This window comes from Mus musculus, chromosome 10 (assembly GCF_000001635.26).
Source record: "Mus musculus strain C57BL/6J chromosome 10, GRCm38.p6 C57BL/6J".
Lineage (NCBI taxonomy): Eukaryota > Metazoa > Chordata > Mammalia > Rodentia > Muridae > Mus > Mus musculus.
Genome location: NC_000076.6, coordinates 116,620,730 through 116,634,423, shown reverse-complemented (window position 1 = coordinate 116,634,423; position 13,694 = coordinate 116,620,730). Strand labels below are relative to the sequence as shown.

General features: G+C 41.9%; 1 pseudogene; it reads right to left on the bottom strand.

Annotated features, from left to right (window-relative positions):
* Positions 1-2,077: 2,077 nt before the first annotated feature.
* On the bottom strand, positions 2,078-2,626 carry Gm46203 (annotated as a pseudogene).
* Positions 2,627-13,694: the final 11,068 nt, after the last annotated feature.

The window sequence follows — 13,694 nt, the reverse complement described above, 5'->3', positions numbered from 1 at the left end:
AATTGTAATAGCTTCACTACAAGCTATATTTTTTTATACCTACAGTTACTTCTGGGGATAAAACTCAGTGCCAAAAAAAGCTGCTTTCACTCTTGATATAAATGAAATATAATCTCTTAAATTACTAATGGATGAATATGTTGCACAGACTTAAGAAAAAAGACTCCTTTTCTCTGAATACCTTTGCACTGTTGGACCTTTCTTGGAATTTGTAAGACAAACACCAGGCAATTGGGCACATCGTTTATTATTCAAACTAGATACATTGCCACATGTCCTTATTTGCTAGTTTGTATTTATATTCTGCTTCTACAAAGGAATTACATGTTTACATGTTAGTGTATGTGGTGCGATACTGAGTGCCAATGCTTTTTTACTTTGTGGTAGACACTAAGGAATGGTGTGTGTGTGTGTGTGTGTGTGTGTGTGTGTGTGTGAGCATGCGTACGCACATGCATTGTCTAGAGGCCAGAGATTGACCCTGGGTCTTTCTCAGTTGCTTTCAACCTTACTTTGTGACACAGGGTCTCTCTCCAAACCTGGAGCTCACCAGTTCAGCTAGCAAAGCAGAAGCAAGCTTCAGGGACCTCCCTGTCTCTGTTGACCAGGGCTGGGGTCACCACCAGCATGTACTGTCCTGCATGGCTTTGCACAGTGGTGCTGGTGATCTGAGGACTGCAAGGTCCTCATGCTTTCGCAACAAGTACTTAACCAATGAAGTCAGCTCCCCAGCCCGCTGAGCAATCGCAACTGTAGATACAAGCAGAGGCACATAGTAACTCAGCAAGCCACGCTTGGCCACAGATGGTTATATTTTGCTTTATTTGTTTTTTTTTTATTTAGTGTGTATAGTGTGCATTTGCATGCACACACACACACACACACACACTGTGTGTGTGTGTGTGTGTGTGTGTGTGTGTGAGAGAGAGAGAGAGAGAGAGAGAGAATAATTTCTCTTATATTGTTGGTTGTGAGCCAAGCCTTTAACGGCCAAGCCATCTCTCCAGCCCGAGAATAATTTCTTGAATTCAGCTGAGTCCTATTATTCAGGTCAGACTTAGTGAGTGCATTTACCCATTGAACCATCTTGCTGGCCCCATAAGTGGATGCATTTTAAACATTGTAACGTAGCTGAAGAACAAAGCAAAAACAAAAAGCAACTTCAATAGGCAGAAGAATTGAATGCTAATAGACAATGTAATTAGCAATATCAATTAGTTTGCAGAATAAAAGGAGGAGGACAAAGATTACCCAGAAATTTGTGTGATACTTTCTCACATTTGCTTCTCAGAACATAATGTCGTAGGAAAGGGATCTTAGCTCGACACACTGTTGGCAACTTTAAGGGCTATGTTAGTAGCTGCTGGAAATGATTAATAAAAGAGAGGTTATGGAGACGAATAAAGGATTCGTGGAAATGTTCTCTCCATCCATGAAGAAGTTTAATCAGCCTCCACAATCCCCCAAAGACATGAAGAATCTTAGCTTTCCATGTTTCCTGTGTGAGCCTTGCTTCAGCATCTTCTCTCACCGAGTTTGCTTCCCCGAGTCCTTCACACATGGGAATGTGGGGGTCATGGCCAGCAATCTATAACATTGTGTGCTCAAATAGGTCAGCCTTATTTCAAATACTTATTTGCTGCTGAATTTATTCTTAAAAATAACTAAAAGAACTCCAAAGTTGTTTTTTTTTAAAGGAATTCCATTAATCCACATATGGTAGGAGTGAAGCGGACTTATTAAATTTTTCATACTGACCAACATAAATCCTAAGGAAGGGACGTGAACTTAATATAGATCAAAGCATAATCATTTAAGCAAGCTAAATACCATTAATGCCTTTAAAATACCAAAGTCGCGGTTGAAGTCATTTCCTGAGTAACCATGGAGCTGGCATTGTTGTAGTCTCCATCCGTGGCTCATTTTACTCACTGACTCGACTTGCTCTTCCTTGGTGATTTTTTTTTTCTCCATTTTATTTATTCTTTTTTTTTTTTTTTTTAACAGATCTTGCCTGAGTTTATTTATAAGAACAGCATAGGACACTGGTCATCTGCAAATAGTGTGTGGGGAAGTGTGTCACATCAGTCCATCTGTCTTCACACTTGCAGGAGCCTTTTCTATGGGGCCTTCACAGGGGCCTGGGCACCTTTGGGGGCCTGAGCACCTTTGGGAGCCTGGGCTGGAGCTGAAGTCTGGGCCTTAGCTGGAGCTTTGGCCCCTGCCTTGGTTTGGACCTTAGGCTTCGGTTGGCAGAGCCTCTGACCTTGGCCACGTAGTTTCGAATCCGCCTCCCAAGCTTGGGGCGAGCGATGAAAGCCAGCCGCTTGAGTTTGGGGCCTTTTGGCATCTTGGGCTTGATGGCCTGAGGCTTCACCAGGGCCTTGATGGCCTCTGCGCACTCACTGCCTTTGCATTGCTGGCCTGCATCTTCTCCAGGCCTTTCTTGTTGTGCTTCTTGGCAAAGCGCATGTTCCTCAGGAACTTGGGGTCAGCCCCCGTAAGAGATTCGTATCTTTGCGACCGGGGTTTCTTGATGCCATTTCTGTGCCATTTGCGGGACTGGTTGTGTGTGGTGTGGTTCTTGGACCTGGCCATGTCTGCACGGTAACCAGCGGCTCCCGCAGCGCCTGAGACCGGACCATTTTATTTATTCTTATATCATATGCTACATCCCAACTGCAGTCCCCTCTCACTCCCTTCCCCCAGTTTCTTCCCCTACACCTCCTCTTTCTCCACGGCCCACCCCCCTTCTACCTCCCCTCAGAAAAGAGCAGGCCTCCCAGGGACATCAGCTAAATACTATATAACAAGCTGATAGGACCACACACATTTCTCACACTTGTTGATTATTGTTAAAATGTTCATGATTGTTAAAGGCCTAGGTGCTCGTTTGCTACAAAGTATGAATACTTAGCAGATGTTTTGTACCCGAATTCGGTTGTTTTCTAGAAACTTCCCTAGACATTTACTAGACTAGTATTTCTTCAGTCCAAAGTTGGGCAAAATTAGACTCAGGGTCTCCTCCTAAACCTACTAACCCTTCTTTAATTATGTAACTACTGACACTTTGTCCATTTGGGTTGCCCTTGTCACAGATTTTTGCATCTTTCCTGTCCCATATGTCTACACTCAGTCATCAAATTCTGTCAACACAGATTCCAGAACATGTTAGAAATCATCTTCGTGCATGTACAGTTACATACTACTTTTGTGCACGCTCCCATTCCCTCCTGACACAGTGGTCCCCTGAATGATCTCTGCTGTCAGCCTGTCACCTTGTCACTGCCTCCTACACCATTACTGGAGATTTCTGCAACACTTGCAGTGTGTCCTAAATTACACACCCGCTCACACTATTGATCCCAAAGCTCTCAGTGGCCACCCAGAGACTGGTGCTCTACTCCCACAAGCATGTGTCTTGGAATTGTCATTTCTGTGATCAGAAACTGTATAGAATATCCCTAGCTGGAGATTTATAATCACCATTTGTATATTTAAGTTCTAAGAGATTGAAAGACCATACCGGGGTATTATTGGTACCATGTTTTCTTAACGTAAAAGGCAATAGTAACAAAAGTACTTTTGTGCTAAAATAAAGCACTCCAGAAGAGTTTCTCAGGAAAGCCATTCAGCATGCTATGTGAAGCCAGCCGTGGTCTGACTCTGCCTGCCATTTCCCCTGACACACACACATACACACACAGACACACACAGACACACACACATACACACACAGACACACACACACAGACACACACACACACACACACACACACCTTGTTTCTTACTCTATTTTCTAGTACAACTAATGTTTCACCCCTTAGGTGTTGGTCCTTAAGGAAGCTATTTCTTTCTTCTCTTCTTCAAGACTTGCTACACAAGTCACTTTCTGGAAAAAAAAACAAAAAACAAAAAACAAAAAACTTTTCCAGACCTCTGGAATGATTTCTATAGCTACAGCACTTCATACTTATTCTGTGATGACTTATGGCACTCTCACTATTATTATCTAGTGAACCTCAAAACCTCTTGAAAACAGTGGTTGTGTTTTTTTTTTATTATTCATCTGTACCTCCAGCCTAAATACATTCTATGGTCTCAATGTTTATATCATCAAAATTTGTATGCTAAAACCTAATTTCCATTGTAACGGTACTGGGAAGTGAGCCACTGAGAGGCAATTAGGTCAACTGGGAGCTACCATCATGAATAAGACTAGTACCCCACCCATATCAAATGGCTTGAGGGAGCTGTTTGTTCCCTTGCTATACGGACTCTCATTGAGAAGACGCACCCTGAACAAAAAACACATACCAGTCCCTAAATTTTTCAGTTCCATAACGTGAGCCTTGAGACTTTCCAACCTCTGTAGCTGTGATAAGGGAATTTCTGCCGTGTATGAGTTTCTCATTCTATAATATTTTTGTTTAGTAGCCTAAATGGATGAAAGCTGAGATATATTGGGCTTTTAGTAAGGACTTTTAGAGTGCTTGGTACACATAGCAGATATCATAGGTGTCTCAGGGTTTTACTGCTGTGAACAGATACCATGACCAAGGCAAGTCTAATAAAGAACAACAAACATTTGATTGGTCCTGGCTTACAGGTTCAGAGTGTCAGTCCATTATCATCAAGGCAGGAGCATGGCAGCGTCCAGGCGGGCATGGTGCAGCAGGAGCTGAGAGTTCTACATCTTCATCAGAAGACAAACAGGAAAAGTCTAGCTTCCAGGAAGCTAGGAAGAGGGTCTTAAAGCCCATGCCTACAGTGACACACCTACTCAAAGGCGACACCTCCAAAGAGTGCCTGCCACTCCCTGGGCCAAACATATCCCAACCTCTACAATAAGGAAACCCCATAAATCCTAATTGAATCCAAAATAGGTTTCTGTCAACCATAGCCACTCCTACGAAGGTCTTCCAATACAAAGCTCACCCCGGCTATGACAACTGTGTATCTGCACTCAATGAATTCTTTGTGATCACAGTGTGCTTTCCCCCGAGTCTGGTGCCCTGACATTACATGTGGTCTTACTTTATAAATCTCAACAGCCTAGTGTTTTGTTGAGTTTCCTTCTAAGTTAAATCTTCCAGATGCACAGAACTCGGTGGGCAGAGGGAAGAAGGTGTGGTTAAGGACATCCCTGGTTTGTTGGTTTGTAAAGGACAGGGTGAGGTAAATGAATGCTGACACGGTTCCCTCTGTCACAGCAGTCTGCTGCTTGACTAAAACTGTCACAGGCAGCATGTGTGCCCGAGGGAGGAATCCAGGTGGCCATGCCACTTGGTTTTTAAACAGTCAGACATTTCAGAAAGGGAGGAAGAAGCAACAGCAGCAGCAGCTCTGTATCCAGGCCATTCCTAATGCTTCTCTCGGATACTATCTGAAGTTACTGCTCTTGGGCTTTCAGGAGTGTGCCTGACCAACACTGCTTCACAACAGAGTATCCCTGAAAACTGGCGGTAAGGAAGATGTTTGCCCAAAGCCATACTGAAGTTATTTTTCCCTCCAACCATGCCGGTTTCCTTTCGCTTAGCATACATTGCATTTTCTACCATACTTTGCCAAGCATTTGATAAGTACAACCTACTTTTGATCTAGCTAGAGTCTGCATATTTGGATCTTTCCATCTTAAACAGCCTTCGTTTTAAATGACTTGAAATTTTGAGTGGGTTACTATGAAATTGAAATGTCTGCTGCAGGGACATCTCAGTTACTCTATCCACTTGAACAGATGGGGGTTGGGGGGAGGGCAGGTGGTCAATCTTGTCCAGTAAGATACAATTTCTAACATAGTTGCTAAATTTCATTATGTCATTACTTACAAAGGGAAGAACAACCCCAGAGCTATAAAAAGATGAGACAATTTGAACCATGATGGTTCTGGGCTATACCAGGTGTGCTCACAGGAGTGTAGAAGAAATCGTAGCTGACTATCACCTGGCTCTGGGCGTTACAGCATGGACAGGTCTCTAAGCCAACACCTCAAATATTCATATCTTCAACATCAGAACAGTCTCCTGGTAGGTCTCCTTATTCTCTGGATCTTTCAGTCTTCCTGCCCCCAGTTCTATGGGGTTCCCAGAGCCTTGGGTGTAGGGATTATGTGGTTGGTGTATTACTTGGAGCTGGGCACAGCACAGTCAGCTGCTCTCTGCATTTGGACTAGTTGTGGGTTTCTGTAACGATCTCCACCCGCAAGAAGATGCTTCTTCTATGGAGAGCTGGGAGCTACCGGACAGTACCTGGGAACATCAGGATAAGCACATAGACTGCAGTTAGAAATGAGACTGTTTTAGGAAACTGATGGTAGTAGGTTCTCCTCTAAGCTCATCAGTCATGGGCTGCTAGCTAAGTTTACAGTACCAGGAGTGAGCAAAGCTTTAATCTAAGTAGACAGCTGTTGGTGTCTCTCATGATATAAGTGCTACTGCAGCCCATTTGTGAATGCTTTGACCTGCTTGTCATTGTGTGTTTCTTGCCCATCCTAGATGTCTCCATTATGGGTGATTCTCTCCCTGGAGAGACAGCGTTCACATCAGCTACCAGTACCAGGAGAGCTAGTCCCCAGGCCATTCCTCCAGGCCATTTCCTCCAAGTCCTGTGTCTAAGGCCGGTTGTGTCTTTGGTAATAAGGACTTACCTCCAAATTCTGGGAGACAAGCAAGAGCAACAATATATCTTCTTTGGGGGTCTCTTCAATTTCTCTGATCAATGTCTTGAAAGAACATTTCTCATCCCTGACGCCACCCATGGGTTTTGTTAGATAGACTATGGTGCCTCTTGCAGGGAGAATGATTACGCCTAGTGGTATAACGTCATTAAATAACATATATTATTAATTATACAATTATAGGAGTAGTTATATAATTTTATAATACATGATTATATAATTATATAACATATTTATATTTTAAAGTATGTATTTACTTTAAATATATATTTAATTTTATAATTATATAAAATGTATAATTATATGATTACCTCTAGTGGCATAACTTCAACAAATAATACTATATATATATATATATACATATATACATATATACATATATACATATATACATACATACACACACACACACATATATATACACACACACTCATATATATATATATATATATATATACACACATATGTATATGTATGTATATATGTATAGTATGTGTATATACATATACATCATAAACATATACATATACATCATATACATATACATATACATATACATATACATATACATATACATATACATATACATATACATGCTACTACCCTGGTTTGCTTTCTATTGGTGTGATAAAGAACTTGGGGAAAAAAGCATTTCATTTGACTTATTCACCTCTATCCCAGTCCATCATTGAGGGAGCCACAGAAGGAACTCAAGCAGGGAAAGCCTGGAGGAATTGAAGCAAGGCCATGGAGGAATGCTGCTTACTGACTTGCTCCCGGTAGCTTGCTTAGGTTACTTTGTATAACTCAGGACTAATTGCTCGGGTATGGCACCACCCACAGTGGGCTGGGCCTTTCTTTATGGACCATTAATTAAGACAATGTCCCACAGATATACCTATAGGCTAATGTAACGGAGGCACTTTCTCCATTGAGGTTCATTCTTCCCAGATGATCTATCTTTTATCAGGTTGTCAAAAATCTTAACCAATATAATTGACTCGTTATCAAGTTGGAACACAAATACATCACTATTAAACCACAAACTTTCCCTTTTTTGTTTATTCCAAAAACCATAACAATGTCATAATATAAAACATAGTATAAATAGAAGTCCTATAGTCTTTTATTAAAAATATTTATTTTTTTTAAATATTATGTGCATAGATGTTTTGACTGCATGTGTGTCTGTGTGAAGGTGCTGGATCCCTTGGAACTAGAGTTACAGACAGTTGTGAGCAGTCATGTGAACGCTGAGAATTGAACCTGAGTCCTCTGGAGAAACAGACAGTGCTCTTAAACTGTTCCATCTCTCCAACAACTAAAGCCCCATAGTCTTAAAAATTCTAATACTTTAAAAGGTTAGTCTCTTCAAAATATGCCAAGTGTTTCAACTGTGGGCTCCTGTAAAATAAAAAATAAGTTACATGCCTTCTTCATCCAAGAGGGAAGACCCAGGGCACACAATTAGATCAAACAAAACCAAAATCCAACAGTACAAATATCTCAAATACCTCAGTGTCCAGAGTCTGTGAGTCATGATCTTCTGGGCTCCAAAAGCCTTGGGCAGCTCTAATCCTCTGGCTCTGCCATCCATAACAGCACAGGAGGCTTGACCTGCAGGTTTAGGCTCACTCTACTCCACAACTGCTGCCGTCCTTGGTGGCCCTCACACTGTCCTGGTGTCTCCACTACAACTGAGGCTGCACCTTCACTAGTGGCTTCTCCTGGCCTCTTGAAGAGTGCTAGGCTTCATCTGCTCTTCCACGAGTCCTTCAATCCTGCATCTCTTCACCAAAACCCAAACTAGTAGCACGTGGGAAACTGTTACATTTACAAGTTCGTCTGTCAGCTTGAGATGTCAACTGGGGCTCCTCTGGCCTTCTGTATCCTGACCCTGAAGAAATGCTTCCCTGAAGATTTAACCTCAATGTTGCAGCTCTCTCCTTGATCACAGTTGATTTCTCAGCCCTAACTAACCAGCTGGTTGTCTTGGGAAAGCGAAAGTTTCACTGCAGTGGTGCGGGTCTTTTTCATCGCAGCTGATTCTTCAACTTAACTGACCAGAAACTAGAGTCTTGCATGTAAGAGATCACATAAACAACCCCAGTTGTCTCTGGAGGACTCTCAAACTTCATTTTGAGATATTATGAGATAGGCATCCATTGTCTCCACTGCTCTTAGCATTCTTATTTTCCAAGATCTTCCACGGCAGCCCACTAAGCTTTGAGCACTAATGCCTTTTGCAGCTCAGAGTTCCGAACACTTCCACAGTCTTTCCCCTCAAAACACAGTCAGGTCTGTCAAAGCGATAGCTCAGTCTCTGGTATCAATTTCTGTCCTGGTTTGCCTTTTTCTATTGCTATGATAAAGACCATAGTCAAAGCGAGTTGGGGAGGAGAGTCTGATTTGGCTCGAATGTCTAGATCACAGTCCATCATTGATGGAAGACAAGGGAGGGAGAAGGGGAGGAACATGGAGGTAGGAGTTGAGTGACAACAGGGGAGGGGTACTACTCACTGTCTGCTCCCCATGGCTTGCTCAGCTTGCATTTTTATACCACTCAGGAGCACCCATCCAGATGTGACCCTACCTACAGTGGGCTGGACCCTCCTACATCATCAATCATTAATCAAGAAAATGTCCCACAGACTTGCCTACAGGCCAACATAATGGAGACACTTTCTCAGTTGAGGTTCATTCCTTCCAACCCAACAACTAACCAGCACACAGATCCAGAAATCAAACTGCTAGATTGTGTGTGTCTTACAAGGGTTTCTATTGTTGCAACAAAACACAGCAATGAAATGAAAGTTGGGGAAGAAAGGGTATATTTGGCTTACATGTCCACAGCACTGTTCATCCCAGAAGGAAGTCAGGACAGGAACTCAAGCAGGGCAGGAACCTGGAGGCAGGAACTGATGCAGAGGTCATGGAGGGATGCTGCTCACTGGCTTGCTTCCCGTGGCTTGTTCAGCCTGCTTTCTAATAGAATCCAGGAGCACAAACCCAAAGATGGCCCCATCCACAATGGGCTGGGCCCTCCCCCATCAATCACTAAGAAAATTCCTTACAGCTGGATCTTATGGAATTATCTTCTCAATTGAGGTTCTCTCCTCTGAGATGACTCTAGCTTATGTCAAGTTGACAGAAGACCAGCCAGTAGAATGTGGTAAGTCTACTTTCAGTTTCCTGGGAGAACCTCTATGATGTTTTCCATAACGACCACCCCAGTCTAAATCCAACAATAGCAATGTACCAAGATTTATGCGTTTCTCATCTCCTGGCCAACAATTATCTTTTGTCTTGTTGAAAAAAAAATCATTTTAATATGTGAGGAGTTAGCTTTAACTACCAGTTCCCTAATAATTAGTGGTGGTTAGCATTTCTTCACACAGTCTCCTCCTGAGAAATGGCAGGGTGTGTGTGTGTGTGTGTGTGTGTGTGTGTGTGTGTGTCTGATGTTTGTGCATTTGTAAGTGAGTCTGTGTGTGAGTCTGGGAGTGTGTGTGTGTGTCTGATGTATGAGTGTGCACAGGCATGTGGACTGGAGGCCAGATGACAACTTCAGACTGTTTCTCAGATGATAGCCACCACCCCCATTCCTTCTTAATAAAAGAGATGGTCTCTCAATAGACTGAAACTCAACAGGTAAGGCAGGGTAGCTGATTAGTGAGCGTGGTTTTTATTACATGAGCTCTGGGGACTGATTTCATGTCCTACACTTGGAATGCAAGCACTTTACTGACCCCAGTCATCTCCCCAGCCTTGACCATGTTAAAAAAATCATTTGTGTGTGTGCACATGTGTGCATGCATGTATGTGTCATGCATATCTGTGAGCATACACACGTTATGGACCATATGCAGAGGTCAAAAGACAACTTTGTGAAAATGGCTTTCTCCTTTCACATTTATGCATGTTCTGGGTATAAAACTCCAGTCATTGAGCTTGTGTGGCAAATGCCTTTGATCTGACCAGCCCTCATTTTAAAATTATTATAATTACTACTGCTGTCAAAGTGTTGGAGATTCTAATGTATATTAGATATCAACCATTTATCAGATGCATAGCTTGCAAATATTTTCTCTACTTGATAAATTGTCTTTTTACTTCCTTTGGTGCACACAACCTTTTTAGCTATTTGCTTCTAGTTTTTTTGTTTGTTTCCCCTGTTTTTATTGGAGTAGTCTTGTGATCACAGTAAAATCCCACAACTTATGTCACTATTCTGAAAAAGTTTTCACCTTTTTTTTTTAGTATTTCTATAGTGTCAGAGCACGCAAATGAGCCTTTAATCCATTTAATATCATATACAGCGTGATCGAAAGGTCCAGTTTTATTTATTCAGATGTGAAGTTTTGAACAATCCTCACTTGCTTTTGAAGAGAATATCTCATCTCTTTTCCATTACGTGATCTTGGTAATTTGTCAAAGGAAAATTAACTGTAAGTGTAAATGTATGGGTTCATCTCTGGGATGTCTCTTCAACCCCACTGCTCTGTGTGTCTGTACTTGGGCCAGGATTTGGTATTATAATTATTTTATATTTCCAGAGCAGGTCCTATGGTATTTCCAGTTTTGTACTTGTTCAAGATTTCTTTGGTTGTCTGATGTCACTGGTAGTTCTTTCTAAATTTTAGAATTTGTATTTGTCTCTGAGAAAAACACCATTGTAACTATAACAGAGTCTGTACTTTATGTGTGATTTAAATAATATAGGCAACTTAGCATTATTAATTCTTCCAATCATTGAACATGGAATATCTTTTAATTTGTGTGTCTTCTTCAAATCCTTCCATTGGTGTTTTTAGCATACACATCTGTCTTCTGGATAGATTTGTTTTGATGCCATTTATTTAGGCGGTTATAAATGAGATTGTTTCCTTAAATTCCTTTAGCAATAGTTCATTGTTACTATACAGAGACACAACCCACATTTGTATCATGGAGCTTTCCTGAGTTTATTGGTTCTGACAGTTTTGCTTGAGAGTTGTTATGGTTCGAGTCAGGAATGTCCCCCACAAGTCCACGTTTTGTGTGCTTTTTGGCCAGCTGATGGCTTTATTTAGGAAGAGGACTGTGGAGCCTTGAAAAGCCTTTAGCCTGATTAACAGCCCAGACTGCTCAGATTTAGCTACTTCCTGTGTGCACTACAAGAGCACCCGCTACCACAAACTCCTGCCTAAAAGACTAAGCTGCTCCTGCCGCCCACCATGCTTTCCCTGCCAAGAGGGACTGATGTGGAGAGCTTTGGGGGCCGCTTCTAGAAACTTGGCAAGAATTTGACATTGGGCCAGGACACGGAAGAAGTCTCAGGCAGGAATCTGAATTTGGGCTAGAACAAAGAAAAATGTTTCAGTCAGGAATTTGACTTTGGGCTAGGATAAGGAAGTGGGCTCAGATAAGAATATTTACATTTGGGCTAATATTAAACTCAAGGTGAACTCAGCTGAGGAATGTGTGGCATTCCTTTATCTTGGACATCCAGATGAGCCCCTAGAAACAGGAATCCTGAGACTTAGTTTACTGCCTTGTTTATTCCTTGACCTAGAACTGACCTTATTCTTTGTATGTATATAAAATGGATTAAAAGCAGGATGGAGAAAAATAAACCTGCTTTAGCCTCAGCAGTGGCCAGAGTCATGTTATGATGTTGTCTAGTTGGTTTTTTTTTCTTTTCAATCTTCACTCCCTCCCTTGAGACCCAGTTGCCTGAGCTGGCTTGGTCAGACTGAGATCCCAGAAACTGTGAGCCAGAGTAAATCTTTCCTCTCTTATCAGTCCTTGAGGCATTTTATTACAGTGATTAGAAAATTGTCTAATGCAAAAATCTTCAGGGCTTTCCATAGATAAGGCCATGGCTTCTACAGCTTTTTACTTCATCATTTCCAGTCTGGGTTGTATGCATTTTTCTAGCTGGACTGCTCTGGTTATTTTCAGAACTATGTGGTTACAAGTTACAAACACCGACATGTTTCTTCTATTCCTGAGGAGAAACTGCCATGCTCCCTCCATGGAGTGCACTGTTAGCTGTGGGCTTGGGATATGCCATCCTGGTTCTGCTGAGCGGCAGTCTCATACCTAGTTATGCCAAGAGTGCTTATCAGAAAGGATTAATGGATTTTGTCAAATGTTTGTTCTGCATCCGCTGAGATGGACATCCAGTGTACCACATTTCTTGGTTTGTACAGTTACTATATTCTAAGCAAGTTTATAAGTTGTATTTCACACACACATATGTCTGATTGCACAAAATAGATAATATTGTTTTCCGTATTTTACAGCAGTAAGCAGATTCAGTGAAGTCATTGTTCAGGTCACAGTAACTGGAGAATTGAATAAGAATTCAGGGCTTTCTGACTTCATGGTTCTACCTATGTCCCACAGCGTACATATACTAACTATAATTTTCCTGTAATTAAAAACATTCTTATTCGAATGACCACTCCATCTGATACAAGTTATATAATTTTAAAAACTGAAAATTTTAATGTCTCAAATATTTAAAAATATTACATTCCATCTATTTTGCTTATTTTATTTTAATATTTTTACTTATTCACTTTACATCCCACTCACTGCCCCATTCCCTGTTAGTCCCTCCCACAATCCTTTCCCCATTCCACTCTCCCCTTCTCCTCTGGTCCCCTGGTTATTTCCCCCACTCTGGCACATCAAGTCGCTCTGAGGCTAGGCACATCCTCTCCCACTGAGGCCAGACAAGGCAGCCCAGCTAGAAAAACATAGACCACATACAGGTAACAGCTTTTGGGATAGCCTCCCACCTCCAGATGTTGGGAATCTGAATGAAGACCAAACTGCACATCTGTTACATATGAGTGGGGAGGTCTAGGTCCAGCCCCTGTGTGTTCTTTGGTTGGTGGTTCAGTCTCTGAGAGTCTCAAAGGTTGGTAGACTCTGTTGGTCTTCCTGTGGCATTCCTAGCCCCTTAGTGGCTGCCCAAGTTCCATCCATTGTGTGGCTGTGTGTGTCTGCATCTGTCTGAGTCAGTTGG